The sequence below is a fragment of the Protopterus annectens genome, chromosome 4.part0, assembly GCF_019279795.1.
Source record: "Protopterus annectens isolate FY-2018-M chromosome 4.part0, PAN1.0, whole genome shotgun sequence".
NCBI classification, from domain to species: domain Eukaryota; kingdom Metazoa; phylum Chordata; order Ceratodontiformes; family Protopteridae; genus Protopterus; species Protopterus annectens.
Genome location: NC_056733.1, coordinates 1,005,627,599 through 1,005,640,542, shown reverse-complemented (window position 1 = coordinate 1,005,640,542; position 12,944 = coordinate 1,005,627,599).

The window sequence follows — 12,944 nt, the reverse complement described above, 5'->3', positions numbered from 1 at the left end:
AAAATAAAAATAAATTCTGTCCTTATAATTTATTTACAAGATGATGGCAGAATTACTGATGTCTCACCTCTGTTTGTAGAACTTAATAACAAGATTATCATGATTTATTTATTTATTTATTTATTTATTTATTTTACATTTGTTGACCGGGATAGTCCGACTGGATACATGTCCTTTTTCAGCGGAGGCCCGGGGAGAAAAGCTCCACAGCAATGACAATATACACATAGTTTTACAAAATACATATTTGAGAGTGGAGAAACAGATGCAGAGACAAAAAAAAGCTCCACAGACTAAACAATATACAAATAGGTTTACAGATCTATGGAAGAGATGTAGAGACAACTGTTAATTCACATTATTTAGTTTTCATTAGATAAGATAAGATTAAACTAGCAAATAACACAGTTATACTAAGATACAGTAAAGCAGCAATATATTTTAATACACTCTGGTACAACATCGCAGCCAATGTAACGTATCAAGGATGGATGAAGGAACAAAGGATACTTCAGCAGAACCAGGTGGATTAATGGTCAGCTAAGTATTGATTGGATACAAGGCGACAGGAGGCCCAGATTAGAACTAGTGAGGTAGGATAAGTGGTCGCTCAGGAAGAAACTAATCAGATTTTACGCATGAACATAGCCATTGTGCCTTAAAGAATTGAGTTAGATTTTTTTTGAATTGAGAGGGGGAGGTGGAAAGTCTAAGGTTGTTAGGGAGGGAGTTCCTTGTCTCTCACCTCTGTCCCTGTCACCTATTTGAAGGGAGATGGTGACACCACCATTCTGTCACCTCTGTCCTTGTTAGTTATTCACAGGATGATGGTGACACTCATCTGTCACCTCTGTACCTGTCGCATATTCACAGGGTGATGGTGACACTCACCTGTCTCCTCTGAACCTGTCACCTATTTGAAGGGTGACGGGGGGCACCAGTGCTTTCTCACCTATTCCTGTCTTACATATTCATAGGGTAATGGTGATACTCCTCTGTCCTCTGCCTTTGTCTCTTACAATATAAGAGGATTAGAAGGCATAAATGGATTCAACAAATTGAAAGTGTTCCTCAGAACACACTGGTTATGCCCCTGTACTAAACCTGACTAGTTATATGTCACTAACTACTTTGTTCTTCCTACCCCTTCATCTCATTAGCTGTAATTTTCCTTCCTTATTAACACAATACTATCTCCCTCTAGAACATCTTGTTTTTTACTAGCATGCTATCTTATGCCTGTACTCTGCACTGCTGATTTTTTTTTACTGTGATAACCAGTAATATGAATTGCAAATATGTTTTTGTTTTTGCTTTTGTTAATGTTATCTTATTTGTTATCTTGTTAACATCATAGTTATATCTTGGAGCTTATCACCCCGGGCCTCTACTGAAAATGGACATATATCCAGTTAGACTAGCCCAGTCAACCAATGTAAAATAAATAAATAATAAATAAATAAATCAGAGAATGTACTTTTGATGCTTACAAGAACATGGAGGGCCCAAAAACCACTGTCTTTTGTGACACCAAAACAGCTTAAGGAAATCATTATAATGCCTGTTTCTCATGATAGTCCGTTATTGCTATGGCTACAGGAGTTTCTTAGTTGCAGAGTATATACTCCCAGTCCGAAATTAGGACTCAATTTTTTGTTATTTGAATTACTGCATATTTCTGTGGCCTTCTATTTCTATATGATCTAAGGCCTACTAGATTTTCATCTTAATTTTTAGTTACTCTGTTTTATGATTAGAGACCCAGTGCCTTTTTTTGGATTAAGAGTCAGTAGAAGGATATTACTTAGTTGATTAATGCCAATGTCTATTAGCAGTAATGGGATTCAAACGCAGGTCTATTGATCCCATAACTGCAAAGGCTATGTTGCTTATTCATTATGTTAATGGATTCATTCTGTTCGCTATACTACCTCTGTCTTTCTGCTATATACCTTTCTTGTATATGATGCTATATACTATTTCTTGCACATGATACAGAAAAGACCAGCCCATGTATATCTGCTAACCATATATAACCTACTGTTTCCTTCAAGAGAATTATAAAAGGTCCATAAACTGCATATTATTCCTTTGTGATATTAATTATGATACGCTAAATGTTGGCAGAAGCACACAAATACACAATATGAACTCAAACTGGCAGGTGCCATAATATTCATGTTTTTAATTATTTAGACAAGCTGCATAAAGGTTAGCTTTATTAGCTGTTGAAGAGTAATCCATGAATCTTTAATATTAAATATATCACATGACCTTGCATATGTGAAGATATTTCCAGACTTGATTGTTTTTACTTATTATCAGTGTATACTTAATTGTATCTACAGCTCAAGCATTGTTAAGAACTCATTATTTTTTCACAAATCCTCATCTGGTTTGCACTGCTTGTGTTACAATATTGTGATTAATGTTTAATTTCCATTCATGAGTTTTTATATACCAGCATACTTCTTAAATCTCAAAAATACACATTTATGTTCTGAATCCAATTTCCGATTTCACAGCTGAAATGGTAATCATACTTATAGTTTCACTTCAGATAAATTATACTCTTGGGATTAAAATCCATTGATTTTTTTCACCTTCACATGTTCTCTTTGTTTTTCATTTTCTTAGCAATGAAAGGCTAAACTAAACAGCCTGGCCTGTGGAAAATGCATTTATTTCAAAAGAAAATGAACAGACTGTACATGGAAACAAGAACTGAAAGCTAAGTATAATATTTTTTTCCAGGACTCTGTAAAATGAGTAAAAATCATCTACTTTGAATTGAAGTGGAAAATGCTTCAAGATGCATGTAAATAATTTCAGCTCAGACTGCTTCTAGTCCATATTTATCCGTACAATGATCTGTGTAAGATTACTCATTTTTGAAAATTATTAATGCAGTGGCAAGATTAAAAATTGGTTCTCCCTGTGTATTCCTGATCAAAAACAGAATGGTTATCAAATGTAATAAACACTGTTTAATCCTACATACACTAGACAGTCTGAAAGGCGACACAAATTGTTGTCTATGCCATTTCTTGCATAATGCATCTCTTGTCATTCTATGTTGTTTACCAGCATTTCACACAAATAATCTATTTTTCTAATCAAATGAAAGTCATAACATACTAATGGATTCCACATTATAAATGTAAATATATTCCTGCAATTTATGATAAAATGGACACAGCAATTTTAAAAGTAAACTTTATTCATTATCCATCTATTTAGCACTGGTCTTCCAACTCATAATCTAGAACAACAAAAATAAGCCACCATAATTTTCTATTATAATTTGCATTACATAGCGACAGAAAATGTTAAAGGTAGAGTATATCACAATTGACTTTTCTTCACCATTTCCTAATACTGCGACTCATTCCTGCCTGTGTGAGATGTATGCATATTATTTGCCATAATACAGTAGTTTAATACATTTCGGCATTATACAGATTTCCTAGATACATTGACATTTGGTATCTTAATCCAGCTCTGCATCTAGTAATATTTCATTCATTGTCAAGCAGTTTTGCTAACGTTCATCATTGGTTGATTATAAAATATCTCACAAAGGCTGTTTCTACACATATGCTCTCTGTAGAGACACAGGCACTTGGGGTAATATATTTTGCTGAGTGAGCAAATGTTTGCCAATTATCTGAAATTCCAAAACACACTCCAAAGAAGTGAAATGCAAATAAAAGCATAATTGCTATGCAACCATAAGTGTCATCTGACTGATTCAATGCCCTTAACAGTTGAGTTTAAGAATGGGTAAAGAAAGTCAGACCACACTGTCACATCTTACAAATGTCATTCATGAAAGTACCGTTCTTTTGGTAAGAGACTGATCTCTTGTTGTCATCAAACACCATGGCTTTACAAACCATTGCAACTTAGCCATCATTCTAAGCTGGAAGGAATGGATTGGTACCGAGTCACGAGAGAGGTGCTATAAGTTGGGTGTCAAAGGAGTGCACCCCATTTGACAAAGTACAGGAGAACCTCCTTCTTATAGAAAGTTAGCTGTGCCTTTTGCTGGATGTACTAGCATATGGAACATTCCAGCATCATAGAAGTGACACTGTAAATGAATCCCAGCATGTTATTGCCCATATCAAGACAATTTCCTATCATGTGTGTCATGACTGACAGCCGCATCCACTTTCCATCAGCATTACCTGCTTATCATTTGGTCATGGTGAGAATCACCTGCATACCATTTGGTCGGTGAGAGCCTGAGGAATGACATTATCTCTTTAAAGGAAGGTTCCCATCATCCACCCCTACATGGCTGTTAAGTCTCCTAGTAGTAAATACATTAACTGAAACGGATTGCACTCAGCCAGCCACCAGGATATGTACAAGGCAAACAGAATCATGACAAATGTGTCCCTGCAGTAACCTGGGAATGTAGGTCACTGGTTTTTAGATGGCCATATCTCAAGTGGTCACCGAGTGGGAGACTACATATTCAGCCAAACAGAACATTTAAAGCAAATAACATTCAAAATAGCTGCAGAAATCCAAGAAGTGCATTCCAGAAGCTTCTCTACCATTACAAGTAACAGCAGTTCCCTCTTCACCATCTTAACTGTAGAATAAGGCACAGTCAGAGCAGGCATATGACAGCGTGTGCTTGTAAGCATCCTATCAGAAGTACAAGTTGTGTAAGTACAGGAAAGAAATGCACAAATACTCATCATTAAGTGAATATTAAAGCTTGGTGTGATATCATTTAAAGTATTTTTTGCAGGGGGGAGCTTAATGTAGTCATCTATTGGGTCTATATCACAAAATTGAACTTCCAAAATGTCGAACACCGTAAGTTTGAACTTGGAAGATCGAATTCGGATAACATTGAAACTTCAAAACTGCAAATTTTTTCCCAGGGAAAAATTTGCTGTTCCAAAAAACACACGCATAGCACAATCACACCAAACACCTTCAAAACCTGCACTAAACCTAACATACACCACTATCTATGCACTATCCTTAACCCAGCCCTAACCCTAAAGTCTGTCACTATTGCACACTTACCTGACCCGTGCCCTAACCTTAATGTCTGTCACTATCGCACACTTACCTGACCCACGCCCTAACCCTAATGTCCATCACTACCCATTTGTACACTTACCTTGACACGGTCTGAAAATGCTGAAGCTGCAGAAACGGCCAGCTGAATTCTTTCCCTGGGAAAGAATCCCGGTTTCCTCGGCTTCGACATTCTCAACTTTCGAACTACCAAGTTCGTCCTTCCGGTATTCGGCATTCTTAACGTTCGATTTCGCGATAGGAACCCCATCTATTTATTTATTTTCATACTTGCGTGCCTGTTTGTTTGAGCACTGATCATTAATGCCCAGTTTTAAGCTCAGTCATTTTCTCTGTCAGCACCCCAGTCTGGAGAACTGTGCCCATCCTTACTCAATTGTTACATATATATGCTACCTTTGAGACTGCTGTACTTTAGAGAAAGACGAGAACTCCAAGGTGCTGCCTCCCTGGACAAGGTAGTTATATATTCCCATGTTCATGATATTGTGCAGACTGCCAGTGCAGAATTTCAATATGAAGCCATGTTAAAGCTGTGTAGATTGTAGCTGAGGTGCCTGAATATAACTGGTGGAGCTCTCCAGCACACATCCAATAAACAGCCAAGACAGTTATTGTATGTGCTGTGCTGCACCGTATAATTACAGCAAAGGATCTCCCATTATAGTGGGAAGAACCCCTGCCATCACATTCTCTGGTGCTTGAGTCAGAACATCAACAAGACAAGAAGGTGGTACTGCCTAGGAAAATGCAGAAGGATATCATGATTATAGAGGCTATGTGTGAGCTCTGTATGTCCAATTACAAACACAACAGAAAATTCTAGCAACATGATGGGTGAGACATGCATAAATAGTAATATATGCAAGGCACTCAGGATATAACAGTGAAGTGACAGATAATGGTCATGGTGATTTGTGCCTGACAGGTTTATCTGTGGCGTTTGACATCACCCGCATTTTAGCCATATAGTACATACTAGATATGGCTCAGCCTTTATTGCCTTTACAAGCAACAAGTCATATATGGAAAACAGATACTGAAGCATAGCAGTGAGATGAAACAGACTGGCAGGATTACTGTAGTGGTGAGGCTCTCATTGTTTCTAAGGTGGTTGTTCAGTGGCCACGCCTCTGATCAAATCTAGCATCTCCCCACCATGACTAGCATCACAGCTTCTGCCAAGCTTCCATGTCATGCAACAGTGGCAAAAGTGGATATTACATTATGTGGGAAGGAAGTGCAGGATAGAGAGCTATACTTCAGGATGTGACTGCGTTGTATGGCATGATCTTGGCAATGAACTCCATGAACTACATGTAACTATAACTGTATCTCCACCTGAGTCTAAATGATCCACTGTCCAGGAGACACTACTGTGTCCTTCGCAGTCATTGTGCAATGCCTGAAGTAGGCAGTATTTGCTCATGTCATGTCACAGGGTTGATATGCCATTGATGTCAGCTGATATGCGGCAGTCACATGATCTCAAGATGGCATGACTCATAAGTGCCAATTAATATCCCAGGAATGCATGACAGTATGGCAGGAATGCATGGCAGAATGGTTGGAATGCATGGCAGTATGGTAGGAATGCATGGCATAATACATGGCAGCATGGCAGAAATGCATGGCAGTATGGCTGGAATGTATGGCAGTATGGCAGGAATACATGGCAGTATGGTGGGAATGCATGGCAGTATGGCTGAAATGCATGGCAGTATGGCTGGAATGTATGGCAGTATGACAGGAATGCATGGCAGTATGGTGGGAATGCATGGCAGTATGGCAGGAATGCATGGCATACTGCTCAAGGCAGCCATGCTCTGACCCTGGGCACTCACGATCTGTTGAGGTATGGGATCAATGAACTCTAAAAAAACATGGATCTGCAATGGCAATTCACAAAATGTAGCTTCTCCATAGTGCATCACCATCCCCAGGAGGAACACTCTTGTCAGCTAATACCTCTTCCCTTAATCCGACAAGTTCATGTTGCCATGTTAACACTGTGAGGTACCTGGGTAAGGGCTTAAATCTGCAGCACTGGCACCAATGAAAATATGATGGACAGTGATTGTGGAGTCACAATCTGCACTGATGCCCACCATATAATATATGTGAGGGGTGACCATCCTTAAAAGTTTATGGCAAATGCTCTTTGTACTGCAAGGCTACAGAACCAAAGTTATAATCATTGGCTTTGTAGGACTTTGCCTTCCTAAATTTGAGACCTGTACCATCTTGTGAACTCTTACCAGTAGTAACGGAGACTTATCCAAAGCTATAACACTAACACACACACACACACACACACACACACACACACACACACACACACACACACACACACACAAACACACTGTTTCTAAGGAGGGGTCACTGATACTGCTTAATGTCAGCTCTTCTTTCCTGTGTTCACAGAGCATGCAGCTACCAACCAGACCAGTCTGATACAAAGGTATTCAGTTACTGAACACTCTTTCAGTAAGGTGACTAATACATTAAAACTGTATTAAGGGATGGGTGACCTGTACATCACTGTTGCAACTGGAGAAAAAAATATCCTCCAGCAAGGTGTTATTCTACAGGTAATGCCTTCTTAAAAATGAGTTTGCCATATGCTGCCATGAAGCTTGGACAGCAAAGAAACCAAACAGCTGCCCTTTTTTGATTAGTGAGCATTAAGTTAAGAAAAAAAAGTAAAGTAAAAAAAGGAAAGGAAAAAAGTACACGTGTGTGTGTATTTACGTGTATGAGAGACAGAAAGAGAATGAGAGCTTAAGAAACAAAGAGAGACAAAAACGGCTCTGACTGAAATAGGCAGTTCAACGACACCATTACAAAACTAGCAATGTTTTTAAGTCTGACATTATTGACTGTCTATAATACTCAGTGTATGTGTGTGTGTAGAACGTGTGCATTTGTGTGCTTACATGTGTGTGATAGATGGGGAAGGGGGGATTATCCCCAATAGGCATTCCTTTAGCAGGAAGATCTTTACATCATAATATGCGGCATTACAGACTGAGTTAATCTTCAGTGATTTTACAAGAAATCATTAATTAGAGTAGCATCATGCAAAAAATCTGGGACAGAAAAGAGGTGGAGGGGCTGCAATGCCTTACCTTCTATTTTTTTTACGAGACACATTTGAGGATGTGCTCACTATTCATTTCAGCAACTTTATTGACTCACTGTTTGTGTGTGTGTGTGTGTGTGTGTGTGTGTGTGTGTGTGTGTGTGTGTGTGTGTGTATGTGTGTAGACATTAAATGCTTACATAATGTATATTTTGGATGTAAAATACTTCCTCTAGCTACACTCACATATACTAAAGTGAATCTAAAACATTAAGTGGAGGAAATTTTTACATCAAAAATATAAAAAAATACTACTAATAAAAAAAAACAAACAAATATAAAACAAATTTACAGACAGCCCATTCTCTAAGTGTAATAATGCCCTCCAGGGTTTGTATTATTATGTTAGACCCACACACCCAGGCATACCTCTCAATTGCAGAGATTTTTGAAGAATGTCCAGATTTTTCCTTATGTTTTGGTCTGTTTTTCATCAAATTATGTTTTTTCTGGCAAATCACTGGCAAATCTTTGAGGGCTGACGTCAGAAAATAACGACAGACATTTGAGTTTCAGACTTCATACTATTCAGAAAATTCATGCTAATGAAAAACCTGTTATTCTATCAATTTTCTAACTTTGTAAGAGCAATATTTAGAAAGAGTCCCTATTTTGGGGCATTTGTCCCCTTACTGATGGCTTTGTTCAGATTTCTTGCTCTAAGAGGTTGAGAGGTATGCACCCAGGGGTGTTCTGACTGTGAAATGGACAGGATGCCCAGTATAGGGTGGTGCAGCATGGCAACCACTGATCCCAACAAGTTGTCTGCAAACTTGACTCATGCAGGACCAAAGAGTGGTTATCAGTGAAACAGCACACATCAAACTCATGGTTTGAAAGTTGATGAATTAAATGTAAAAGAATACCAAATCATCTCAAAAGAATTGTACAAAGCTAACACAGATGCCTATTATCTCCTGGGTGGGCTACCCTCTGGCCTTAGTTGCAAAGGTCTGAGATGAGATGAAGAGACATGAATCTCTCCAGGAGGAAGGAGTTAAGGGTTAAAAATCTGCAACTATCACGTGACCCACATCATTTTTGCAGAGGGACAGAAATTGGTAAGGTAAGGCATCATGTCATCAAGAAGAAACCATGGAATAGAGGTACAACAAAAAATGAAGGCTGAACTCTACAGAAAGAGAAGCAGATTCTAATGAGGTAACCAAGAAAATATGCAGCAAGAAGATACAAAGTCTTTCAGGAGAGATGTACGCACAAATGCCTGTAGTAGAAGAGAACAAGATGTAACAAATATACCTGGAAGATGGTGTGAAGACTGTTAGAGATGGGTGAAGGCTGCCAGCCTAGCCAGATAGAAATGTGCAAATAATTCTATCATTTGTAAATATGAATGTTGAACTTAAAACAATGTGGCAACATTGCCCTCTGCTGTAAAGAAAGCTAAGTCAAGCATTTCTTGTTGGTCCTTTAAAATTAAAATTAATTAATCACTGCCTTTGAAGTTTACAATTCGGCTCCAGTCCAGCTAGATGAAGGCTTCCTGCCTATTGTTTTAAGGCTAAAGTTAATGACCAGAATTTACATGTAAAATGTCCTTTATTGCTCTAAGTGTAAAATAATGTAAATGCAGTTTCTGTGTGGCCTGGGAACCAGGAAGATGTAAAAGATGATGTAATGTTTAGCAGAACTGCAGTTTCAATTTAAACAGTAAGAACCAGAGATTATTAAGCATTTTGATCTTGAACATCTAACTCAGCACTGCTTATGCTCTCTTAAGTAGGTTATTTTAGAAGTCTGTTTTCTTGTAGAAATAGCTAGGACTATAAAGATTAGACTAAGTGTTTTTCTGTGATGTCAGAACTGTACTACTGATTTATTTTAAGTATTTCTGTGTGATATCTGAACTCTTTTGACTAGCACTGTGTAGTAGAAAGTATTGTCTTGTGGTTTTTAATTATTTATTATTACATATTTTAAAACGTTTTAACTGTGGCAGGTTTATGTAGAGATAAGTTAAGCTCTAGAGTACATTGCATATTTATAGAGTTTATTGCACAAAACCACTCTAATAAGCCTTAAGACTGCTTAGTCACACTTACCAATTGGATAATAATATTGCACAGTAATAATTGGACACCCTTTTAAAGGCCTTTGGGTAGCTGATAAATATTAGCTGGTGGTGGCAGTAATTACTACTGTATAGTCTGGGTATAGGGGCACAGCTGGAGAATCTGTGTCAGCCTTTCCCAGGAGTGTCTGTGAAGCTGTATAAATACTTATCTCAAAGTGTGTGTGGGTGTCAGTTACTTGGGCTGGGACACAAAGCACTGGTTGGACAGAGAGGGTACTGGAGGTTAGCTTGCCATCTAGGCTGAAATCTGGACCCTATAGCTGTGCCAGTGGGGAGTCTTATTGGGGACCTGGAGAGCAAGGGAGCAACCAGCCCCAGACTGACTGTGATCTCTGTGTGCTCTTAAGGGAAATTGCACTTTACTGTGTGTATTGGTTATCCTTTTCTCCTATATGAGATGCCCTCTCTAGTGTTAGTGGTGAGGATTGAGGCTCCTTGATTGCTGGGCCAGGGCATGGGTGTCACATATTAATTGGTGGCAGTGGTGGGATATCCACCTTACATATTAATTGTTTGGCAGCGGTGGGATCCATGTCACATATTAATTAGTTGGCAAATACTAATTGGCTTGTAGTGGTGTGGGTAGAGTGAATCCTGTAGCTTATGTACAGTGATCTCTGAATGTGTTCTGTACTCTAAAACAGCCACACAGTGAATACTCAGAGTTCAGATCACAATTGTTTTATTTCTTTTGTTAGCTGAGTTAATCAGGGTGAGCAGGCAGCATGTCAGCAGAGGAGTATGGAAAGCTGACAAGGAGCCAACTGGTGATGTGCCAGGCTAGGGGACTGGTGCATGGAAACCTAAGTCAGAACTGATTGCAGCCTTGGCTGCAGCTGCATCAGAAAACAGCATCCAGAAGGACAATCAGACTGGCGGTGGAGATACAATATCCTCGGAGAATGGACAGCTCAACCTTTCTGTGAAGGACAATCAGACTGGCAATGGAGGTACAATATCCTTGGAGAATGGACAGCTCAACCTTTCTGCAGTGGACTTAAAAATCCAGCTGGAGCTTAAGAGACTTGAGATGGAGGCCAGGCGTTTGGAGATAGAAGCCAAAGAAAAGGAGTGTCAGAGGAGGCATGAGAGGGAAATACTGACTCTTCACCAGAGTCGTGGAGATAATGGGGAAGGGAGTAACTGGACCCCAGAAGCACAACAGGGCAGTAACTTTCTTCTGAAATGTAAAGAGGGGGATAATTTTGATAGTTTCATTCATATGTTTGAGAGGGTATGCAAACAGTATAGTGCTGACCAAAGGATCTGGGTACGGTTCCTGACCCCCTTACTCCATGGGAAAGCTGTAACATTTTTGTCAAAAATGCCTGATGCTGTCTGTTTTGATTATACTGCTGTAAAAAATGTCTTCTAGAATGTTTTAAGCTAGCACCTGAAATATATAGGAAAAAGATTTGTGAGCATAGACACAAGGCAGATGAAAGTGTGTGTGAATATGTTGCTGAACTGAGCACTTATTTTCATAGCTGGGTGAGTGGATGCCAGGTCACCACTTTTGAAGGGCTGGCAGACCTTTTGGTGAGGGAACAAGCCCTTAGCACTTTGCCTGAGGACATGAGGATCTGCTTAGCTGATATACATAGCTCATAGAGGTGAATACCCTTATATTTTCTCTCCCCACCCTCACAACACACACTTCCCTCAACCATTAGAACTCTTTTTATCACATCATCTGGAAGATAACTTACTTTTCTGCCCTCACTAAATTACTTCCTTCTTACCTAACCACAATTCTCTTAACTATCATCCTTACCTTCTACCTGAAAACCATTCTCTTTATTATACACACCTCAAATATGCAATTGGTATCTCTGTACACCTAATCCATTTACCAACAATGATTGTTTTTTATCTAAATTATTATTTTTATTTAAATGTAACCTTGACTATTACCTGTCACTGATGTTGTTAAATGTTTGTAGACCTTTCTGTAACCACAATTTTGACTGCAACCTGTTACTGATGTTGTTAAATGTTCATAGACTTCTCTGTAACCACAATTTCTAGTGTAAATTAATTTCATTGTGAAGCTTTTATGCCGGGGCCTCCGCTGAAAATGGATATGTATCCAGACGGACTTTCCCTGTTAACAAATGTAAAATAAATAAAATAAATAGACAATGTGCTACTTCAGATGAGTTGGGGAAGAAGGGAGAACTATACCTGGCAAGCAGGGCAGCCCTGCACAGGAAGGGGACCTCCCAGTACTGCTCATGGGTCTAAAGGAACCCATGGTGGGCAGCACAGACTGCCCCAACAGAATCTGCCAGTAGCAGGGGAAGCCACTAGTCTAGGTACATGTCCAGGAGCTAGGGTTAAATGTTTTGAATGCAACCAGTGTGGCCATATGGCATGCAGGTGTCCACAGATGCAAGGTGGGGAATTGAAGGTGAGGGAACCATTAAGCGGGAAAGATAAAATGCCAGTAGTAGGTTGTCTTGAGACAACAGGGTACTAAACTACCATCCTGAAGATGTCCTGAGAGGGAAGGATTTGGATGGGGCAGTATCATGTGCTTATGCAGTTACACGCTTTCAGGTTAGGAGACAAGCATGTGGGTCTGGTAGCCTGGGGGAGACCCAGACAGACTGCATACTTGCAGCCAGGACTGGTGATGTGGTT